This window comes from Momordica charantia, unplaced genomic scaffold (assembly GCF_013281855.1).
Source record: "Momordica charantia cultivar OHB3-1 unplaced genomic scaffold, Mcharantia_2.0 BLBB01000162.1, whole genome shotgun sequence".
NCBI classification, from domain to species: domain Eukaryota; kingdom Viridiplantae; phylum Streptophyta; class Magnoliopsida; order Cucurbitales; family Cucurbitaceae; genus Momordica; species Momordica charantia.
This window is the reverse complement of record NW_028275318.1, coordinates 112,158-122,808: the sequence shown is the minus strand read 5'-3', so window position 1 is coordinate 122,808 and position 10,651 is coordinate 112,158.

Here is a 10,651-nt window from a genome sequence, read left to right as displayed (position 1 = left end):
AAACTGGTACTTGCAAATCTGGGTCATTGCGGATCGCCGGAGTCATGGAGAATGTTGGGTCGTTCGCTGGAGATGAATACACAGGGTGGCTGCTGGAATCAAGGAAAGGAAGGAGAGGGAAGAAGATGAAGGAAAAGAGGGGTTGAAGAGAGAATGAGAAAGGAAGGAGAAAAGAAAAAGGAAAAGGAAAAATTAATTGGTGTTTAGAAGAGAGAAGGGGGCTTTCCTTGACAATCAAAACTTGAATCTACAGGCTTTTTCTCATCTGTGTTCTTTGTTCCCATTACTGTGCAGAAGCTCTCTTTTAAATACTAGAGAAGGTAACGGTAATAAAGGGAAGGTCAAAAAAGTAAAGAGAAAAAAATGGGAGGAAGGTGAAGGAGAGAAGGCCACTTGTGAACTTTGACAAAGAGGAAAAAAATCAAAGGAAAAACCATTTTTTAAATATCTAAATAAAAACCTAACTTAAAAAGAAATACCAATAATAAAAAAACAAAAACAAAATCTATATTTAAATTTAATTTAATTAAAAATTTACCTTAAAACTAATGTTACTTTTTTAACCAAAACCAATTACATTAAAACCTTATGTTATTTTTAACCAAACAATTAAATAAAACTTAATAAAATACATAATAATTTTTTTTCAAGAAAAGAGAGTCGGATCAAATACGGTATCTACATAGTCGAGATGTGATTTTTAATGAAAGAGGAATTTTGGAACTAGGATGAAGCTTGTGGAGGTGAAAATACATTTCATGTTAACATAGATGAATATGGAGGTGTTCAAGACTTATGCAAGCAGGGATTCAGGTAGTTGCACTATCTTCATCTTCATCGCCATTTTCTACTAGTGATAAAGAAACCTCACTAGGGAGAATGAGAAATATTCAAGAAATTTGTAATACTACTAGCAGAATTGATGATTTTACTAATTTTGCATTATTTCTCGGTGTTGATCTTTTAAATTTTGATGAGGCATTTAAAAATGAAAGATGGAAAATTGCAATGGTTCAATAAATTGATGTCATGAAAAGAAATGAAACATAGAGTTTTTGCAGCTTCCTATAAATAAACAAGCTCTTGGAGTGAAATTGGTGTATAGATCAAAGATGAAGTCAAATGGTGAAATTGAAAAATACAAGGCAACCCATGTTGTAAAAGGTTACGAGCAAAAGTATGGAGTGGATTATAAAGAGATATTTGCTCTTGTGACTAGAATTGAGACCATTCAATTGATTTTTGTCTTCAACTGCTCAAAATGTGATACAAAATTGAGTAATCATGGGGGCACGAGAAAAGTTTACAAGAAGAGCCTGCTCAAATAAGCTCAAATGAAACTTGTGCTCAAAGTCATGAATTGAGATCAACCTAAGTTGAATCCAATCATGAGCTAATCATTATGCCACAAGGTCGAATCACAAGAGTTAAAGTTAAAAGACTATAAGAAGGATTGAATGGCCACTTCCAAGCTAAGGTGTTCATATTTGGTGAAGAGTTGCATTCGTTCAAGTTTGAAAAGACATTTTGTCATCCAAAAAACTTCATGAATCTAAAATTCCAGATTCATCCACATATTTAATCTATTATGTATTTTTCAAACTATACATTTGCATTTAAAATGGTTCATTAATAGATTTGAAGGGATGGTGGCTGTATTTGGACTATTTAGGCCAAGGGTTGTGTTTTTCCATTGTGTCTTTTCAATTACTTTAAATAGGGATGTACATTTGCATTCCAAACATAACATTTTGATGAATGAAATTTCAGATTGAGTTTGATCTCCCTCAAGCTTTATGCTTTAGGACTTTCAATCTAGCTTGATCAATTAGGTTGTGGAAAGTTCGAAATCTTGAATATAGGAACACGTTCTCGTTTATTCTTGATCTTTGATCATATCTTTCCAAGCATAAATCTGTTTAACTTTCTTGGAGTTAGTTTATCATCTAGTATTAGGGTTACTCTTATTATTGTTGTGGGGGTTCACCTTGAATAAGAGAGTTCTCAAGCATAATTGAGATAGTTCATTTATCAAAATGGGTGGAAAGTTTATCAAATGGATGTAAAGTCCTCTTTTTTAATGGATACATGAATGAAGAGATATTTGTTGAACAACTTCTAGGATATGTGAAAAGAGAAAAAGATGACAATGTGTGCAATGTCAAAAAGGTCTTGTATGGATTGAAGCAAGTTCTACAAGCTTGGTATAACCATATTGACAATTTCTTTTTGAAGACGGGATTTCGAAGGTGTCCATGTGAGCATGCACTCTATGTCAAGGAAGATAAGGATGATAAATTTCTTATTGTTTCATTATATGTTTATGATTTGCTTTTTATTAGGAATGATAAATTAATATTGTGATGACTTCAGAATTCCATGAAAAGGGAATTTGAAAGGAGTGATATGAGCTTCATTCATTACTTTCGTACGATTGAAATCAATAAAGAAAATGGGGAGAGATTGTTATCTCACAGCAAAATATGTTAATGAATTGTTGAAAAAGTTCAAGATGGAAAATACTTTTCATTGAGCAAAGATGATATTGGAGAAGAAGTTGATACAAATTTACGCTCAGTGTGTTAGCACCCTACGACGTTCGAAAACGATACCACATGTTGTAACAGTAAGTCTTGAACTTACGACATGAGTATTAACACTAAAACATCACACCAATGTGCCACCACTTTGAGATATAAGTTATGCACCTTTTTTAAATACATATTTTGTATTTTTGAATTTTGTTTTAAAAAAAACTCTAAATGAAATCTTTTATTTAAAATAATTATTTAGTAAAAACAATGATAAAATGAGGCATTCAAAGACTCGAACTTGAGTCATGTACATTAAAAATCAAACCTTTACCACTATTTTAATATCATAAGATGTAAACATTGTATTCTTTTACAAAAACAAAGGTTTTAATTTATTTTTTTAAACTAAAACAAAACCTACGAATTTTGTTCAATTAAAACAAAAAATAAATAACTTTTTTTATTTATTTCGAAATTAACAAGATTGTTTAAAAGAAAAAAAACTTTTATTTAAAAACAAAGTCAAATTTACTTTAACAAAACTTATTTGCTAAAACTGATTTTTTGTTAAGATTCTTTTGAAAACCATAACCACCAAACTATTAAAAGGAATTCTTTTTTTAAAAAAAAAAGATTTTATTGTAAAATACTCTGTTTTTATCTGCTTCTTTTTTAAATCATGCACTAAAATATTCATTTTTAATTAAAAAAATGAAACAAAGTTCACACAAAAAGTAAACCTTGTAAAAAAAAATCATTTTAAATAAAAACTATCTCTTAAACTTTGAATCCAAATTTAAAAGAATCCAAATTTTTTTAAACAAGATTTATTTTATAAAACTCCTATTTTTTTCAACGTATTTTAACAAAAATTTTAAAGTAAAATATTTTATTAAAATAAAATTAAGTTTATATTTATTTCATTTAAAAAACTCTTCTTTATTAGAAAAAGAAAACCTTTTATTTTAAAACAAATTTTAAAATATCAAAATCCTTATTTTATTTTCAAAAACTTATTTAAAATTAATTTAGTAGATTTTTTTATCTTAAAAAAAACTTTTTCCTAAAAAAAACATTTTTTTCTAAAAAAAAAAATCTTTTGATAGAAAGAATCTGTTGCATGATTTCCAAAGCCAATTTTCCCTTATTTAAAAAAAAATCTTTCCAACGTATTTGATACTTACTTAAAATGCACTACCGGGAACGAGATCGTCGGAGTGCCGGCAGGCTTGGAAGAAGCTGTGAAGAAGGTTGTTGCTGCTGTCGTTCGAGTCGTTCCCTTGCGTCGTCGGAGGTCGTGAGTATGAAGGAGAAAAGTGGTGATGGTGGGATAAGAGAGATGGAGAGAAGAAGATACGGTGATGGGTTTCTAACTGCTTTTCTATCTGTCCCCATCCTCTCCACTGCAGCCATCTTTAAATACACCTAAAGATAACAGTAAAAAAGAAAAAGAGGCAAGAGAAAAGAGAAAAAGAGGGAGGAGAAGAAGGGAAGGGACAGGAGAAGATGCCACGTTAAGTGCCTTTGACGAGGAAAAAATCAAAGAGGAAAAAAAGGGTTAAAAATCAAAGGTTTTGTTAAAATAAAATCTTTATTTAATTAAAACAAAATTTTTTTAAAACAAATAAATTTTATTTATCTATTTTTTATTTTAATAATAAAACAAAATCTAAACAAACCATTTTTTATTTTCTTATTAATAAAATTAAACATTTAAATAAATCTAACATTTTAATTTTAGTTAATTTAAACTTTATATTAAAACTAATAATAAAGTAAACCTATGCTATTTTTTAATTAAAGTAAAACTTAATAAAGTAAAATACAATAATATAAATTAAAAAAAAAAAGGTCGGACCAAATACAGTGTCTCCAGCTTGCCCCCTTTTGTGTATCCTTGCAGAACTAAAAAGGTAGACAAAGGCAAATGACAATGTATTTGGGAAGGCGAAAATTTTATTAAGACAACGCAAGATAGAGATGGATCCAACTTGACACTAGACGGGATCTCAACATGTAAAGGACCTGTACTTGACACAGGCTTCAACCTCGATCTTGGATCGGGTTCGATTTAACCGAATGATAAGTCAGATGGACCTGGCTTGACACAGGCTTCTACCTCAATCTTGGATGAGGTTCGATTTAATCGAATGAGAAAATGCAACGGACTTGGCTTTAACAACAGGCTTTAACCTCGACTTGGATCGGGTTCGATTTAACAGAATGAGAAAATGCAACGGATCTCGCTTTAACAACAGGCTTTGACCTCGACTTGGATCGGGTTTGATTTAACCGAATCAGAAAATGCAACGGACCTCGCTTTAACAACAGGCTTCGACCTCCACATTGATCTGGTTCGGTTTAACCGAATCAGAAAATGCAACAAACCTGACTTTAACAACAGGCTTCGACCTCGACCTGGATCGGATTCGATTTAATCGAATGATAAAATGCAACAAACCTGGCATTAACAACCAGCTTCGTCCTCGACTTGGATCAGGTTCGATTTAACCGAATGATATAATGCAACTGATCTGGCTTTACCAACAGGCTTCGACCTCGACTTGGATCGGGTTCGATTTAACCGAATGAGAAAATGCAACGGACCTGGCTTTAACAACAGGCTTTGACCTCGACTTGGATCGAGTTCGATTTAACCAAATGATACAATGCAACGGACCTGGCTTTAACAACAGGCTTCGACTTCGACTTAGATCGGGTTCAATTTAACCGAATGATAAAATGCAACGGACCTGGCTTTAACAACAGGCTTCGACCTCGACGTGGATCGGGTTCGATTTAACTGAATGATATAATGCAACGGACCTGGCTTTACCAACAGGCTTCGACCTCGACTTGGATCGGGTTCGATTTAACCGAATTAGAAAATGCAACGGACCTGGCTTAAACATTAGGCTTCGACCTCGACTTGGATCGGGTCCGATTTAACCGAATGAGAAAATGCAACGGACCTGGCTTTAACAACAGGCTTCAACCTCGACTTGGATCAGGCTCAATTTAACCGAAAGAGAAAATGCAACGGATCTGGCTTTAACAACAGGCTTCGACCTCGACTTGGATCGGGTTCGATTTAACCGAATGATAAAATGCAACGGACCTGACTTGAACAACAGGCTTCGACCTTGACTTGGATCGGGTTCGATTTAACCGAATGATAAAATGCAACGGACGTAGCTTTAACAACAGGCTTCGACCTTGACTTAGATCGAGTTCGATTTAACCGAATGATAAAATGCAAGGGACATGACATTAACAACAGGCTTCGACTTTGACTTGGATCGGGTTCGATTTAACCGTATGAGAAAATGCAACAGACCTGGCTTTAACAACAGGATTCGACCTCGACTTGGATCGGGTTCGATTTAACCGAATGATAAAATGCAACAGACCTGGCTTTAACAACAGACTTCGACCTCGACTTAGATCGGGTTCGATTTAACCGAATGATAAAATGCAACGGACCTGACTTTAACAACAGGTTTCGACCTCGACTGGGGTCGGGTTCGATTTAACCGAATGATAAAATGCAACGGATCTGGCTTTAACAACAGGCTTCGACCTCGCTTGGATCGGGTTCGATTTAACTGAATGAGAAAATGCAACGGACCTGGCTTTAACAACAGGCTTCGACCTCGACTTGGATCGGGTTCGGTTTAACCGAACGATAAAATGCAACGAAGCTAGCTTTAACAACAGGTTTCGACCTCGACTATGATCGGGTTCGATTTAACCGAATGAGAAAATGCAACGGACTTGGCTTTAACAACAGGCTTCGACCTCGACTTGGATCGGGTTCGATTTAATCTAATGAGAAAATGCAACGGACCTGGCTTCGACCTCGACTTGGATCGGGTCCGATTTAACCGAATGAGAAAATGCAAAGGACCTGGCTTTAACAACAGACTTCAACCTCGACTTGGATCGGGCTCGATTTAACCGAAAGAGAAAATGCAACGGATCTTTCTTTAACAACAGGCTTCGACCTCGACTTGGATCGGGTTCGATTTAACCGAATGATAAAATGCAACGGACCTGACTTGAACAACAGGCTTCGACCTTGACTTGGATCGGGTTCGATTTAACCGAATGATAAAATGCAACGGACGTAGCTTTAACAACAGGCTTCGACCTTGACTTAGATCGAGTTCGATTTAACCGAATGATAAAATGCAAGGGACATGACATTAACAACAGGCTTCGACTTTGACTTGGATCGGGTTCGATTTAACCGTATGAGAAAATGCAACAGACCTGGCTTTAACAACAGGCTTCGACCTCGACTTGGATCGGGTTCGATTTAATCTAATGAGAAAATGCAACGGACCTGGCTTAAACATTAGGCTTCGACCTCGACTTGGATCGGGTCCGATTTAACCGAATGAGAAAATGCAACGGAGCTGGCTTTAACAACAGACTTCAACCTCGACTTGGATCGGGCTCGATTTAACCGAAAGAGAAAATGCAACGGATCTGTCTTTAACAACATGCTTCGACCTCGACTTGGATCGGGTTCGATTTTACCGAATGATAAATGCAACGGACCTGACTTGAACAACAGGCTTCGACCTTGACTTGGATCGAGTTCGATTTAACCGAATGATAAAATGCAAGGGACATGACATTAACAACAGGCTTCGACTTTGACTTGGATCGGGTTCGATTTAACCGTATGAGAAAATGCAACAGACCTGGCTTTAACAACAGGCTTCGACCTCGACTTGGATCGGGTTCGATTTAACCGAATGATAAAATGCAACAGACCTGGCTTTGACAACAGACTTCGACCTCGACTTAGATCGGGTTCGATTTAACCGAATGATAAAATGCAACGGACCTGACTTTAACAACAGGTTTCGACCTCGACTGGGGTCGGGTTCGATTTAACCGAATGATAAAATGCAACGGATCTGGCTTTAATAACAGGCTCCGACCTCGACTTGGATCGGGTTCGATTTAACCGAATAAGAAAATGCAACGGACCTGGCTTTAACAACAGGCTTCGACCTCGACTTGGATCGGGTTCGGTTTAACCGAACGATAAAATGCAACGAAGCTAGCTTTAACAACAAGTTTCGACTTCGACTATGATCGGGTTCGATTTAACCGAATGAGAAAATGCAACGGACTTGGCTTTAACAACAGGCTTCGACCTCGACTTGGATCGGGTTCGATTTAATCTAATGATATAAAGCAATGGACCTGGCTATAACACAAGCTTCGACCTCGACTTGGATCGGGTTCGATTTAACTGAAGATAAAATGCAACGGACCTGGCTTTAACAACAGACTTCGACCTCGACGTGGATCGGGTTCGATTTAACTGAATGATATAATGCAACGGACCTGGCTTTACCAACAGGCTTCGACCTCGACTTGGATCGGGTTCGATTTAACCGAATTAGAAAATGCAACGGACCTGGCTTAAACATTAGGCTTCGACCTCGACTTGGATCGGGTCCGATTTAACCGAATGAGAAAATGCAACGGACCTGGCTTTACCAACAGGCTTCAACCTCGACTTGGATCGGGTTCGATTTAACCGAATGATAAAATGTAATGGACCTGGCTTTAACAACAGGCTTCGACCTCGACTTGGATTGAGTCCGATTTAACCGAATGATAAAATGCAATGGGCCTGGCTTTAACAACAGGCTTCGACCTCGACTTGGATCGGGTTCGATTTAACCAAATGATAAAATACAACGGACCTGGTTTTAACAACAGGATTCGACCTCGACTTGAATCGGGTTCGATTTAACCGAATGATAATGCAATGGATCTGGTTTTAACAACAGGCTTCGACCTCGACTTGGATCGGTTCGATTTAACCAAATGATAAAATACGATGGACCTAGCTTTAACACAGGCTTCGACCTCGACTTGGATCGGGTTCGATTTAACTGAAGATAAATGTTTGATCACAAAAATTACCAAGCTTACGAGCTCAACTCGGACAGAATTATGACCTTAAGGATGAGCTGAATTTTGCTGAGCAGGAGACCTACAAGAGAAAACACTCCGACGCCCAAGTTAGGAAGAATCCGAGTTGTATTCGAGGGAAAATAGAGTGTTCGCGTACCTTGGATAGAAGCAAATGATTTCTATATATAGGCACGGACAAGACTCCCGACCAAGCTTCAACGGCTCTTTAAGGTAAGCGTGAATTACGACGTGCTGTCGTGGAGTTTGTTGAAATATGTGGCTAAGCAAGATACATCTAGGTCGGTTCAAACAAAGATTGGGAACGAGACCAAAGGAGATCTTGGTTGGCTCGGCCATAACGGGCATCGACTGGTTAGATAGTCGAAATATCGAGGTGATAAAACTTGGCTTCATAGAAAGCTATCTCCAACAGATAAAATGTAATTCCCAGAAAAGGTTGAAGTTATTTGACTTGTAAAAAGGTTTTGACCTGAGTGCAGGGTTTAGAAATCCTCTTAAACTTGCTAAGTGCAAGAGATATGCACTTACGCATGACGATAAGACTAACACCACGTGTTCATGCTAATGTGAACTTCCAATGGTAGTATGGAGTATTTATCGTAGCAAAATTCTGACATCCGAGAGAGAGGTTAGACCAATCCTATTCATCCTAACAAACCAACACTACACTACGTAGGTACCTGTGCAGGTGAGGCGCTGGTCGGTCCTAGAAAAGCTCGTAGCGGCGTGAGGAGTCAATGACTGGAATGCCCAAAGATCATAAAGGATGTGGTAGGAATGGAGGCAGCGGAAAGTTGTACTCATATTAAATTGCGTTCGCTTGTAAACGAAAGAGCTCCTGCCAGAAATAGCTAATGAAGAGCAGGCACCCTGTCGCTAACAATTAAGTGTGGCCTATGAACTAGTTCTAACTCTACAGGCCGAAGAAAAGCTAAAGACATCCGCAGGAGGCTTCACGGGAAGCTGCTGCGCGACCTCTGGCGCAATTATCTTAGGACGAATGGTGCATCTACAAATGTGTATTGCCCCAATGTCATGAATGACTAATGATGCTCCATTTTACTTTCCATTTATTCTTATCATTTGACAATGTGTGACAGTATATAATCTGTTTTTTATTTCGTTTAACCAATGAATTTGACCCTCGACGCATGCTGCAATAATGTATATGCAATCCTAGATGGTTGCATCATGTATGTATGATACTCATTTTTATTTTGGCTTAAACAATAGAATGTGATTATGAATGCACAATGCATAATACTTAAATTTCATAATCTAATCATGATATGACAATTTTTTTTTTTTTTGAAAAATATGTATGCAAGTGATGTGAATGCATGATTAGTGAAAATATAGTTGAAAGAACAAGATTTTTCCATACTTTGTAAAGATATTACTTTTTTTTTGTCTACTCTCATCCTTCTTATTAGCAATTATTTAGCAAAAAATCAAATGAGAAAAGGTAATGTCAACATTGAAAGAAACACATCAACTGTTTATTTTTTCCTTTTGCTTTTTTTTCTTTATTTTTTCTTTATTTTTTTTTAATGAATGTTTTCACTCGATTGGAGATATACAAGGTAACTTATCAACTATATCAGGTTTGGAAGGGAATTCTTTTGTAGAGGTATCACATGTGCCCGCTTAGAGAACAATCAAAGGTAATTCATAGCATTGTACACCTTGTTTGATTAAACTGCTTCATAAACTCAACCTTATAATTGACAGGAAAAAGATCGGTTACGAGAAAATGGATTTAACATTAGGAGTAATGGAGGAGAGAAATCATGATTTTGCAACAAAGCTTGACAATAAATAAAAGTCAACAGACTTCCTTTTTAAAGAAAAAGAAACCAAAAATTCATGGATATTTTGTAAAATCTCTGGAACAATAAGAGATTGATTTTTTTTTTTTTAAGCTTTGGGTAAGAGATTATAATCAAATGAATAGTAAAAGTAGCAGTGATCCAATTTCTTTTGACAAATAACTTTGAGAATTGGTTGCGTAACTCCCCTAGAGTTCGTCTCATCGACCTCGCCCCTTCTTTGAGTATTTGATGAAATCATCTTTCTAGCCGCATTTTATTTTTCATGGAAATGTTGTTATGGTCCACTTTGAATGTAAAGACCATCTTTTTAGCCTTAGCTTT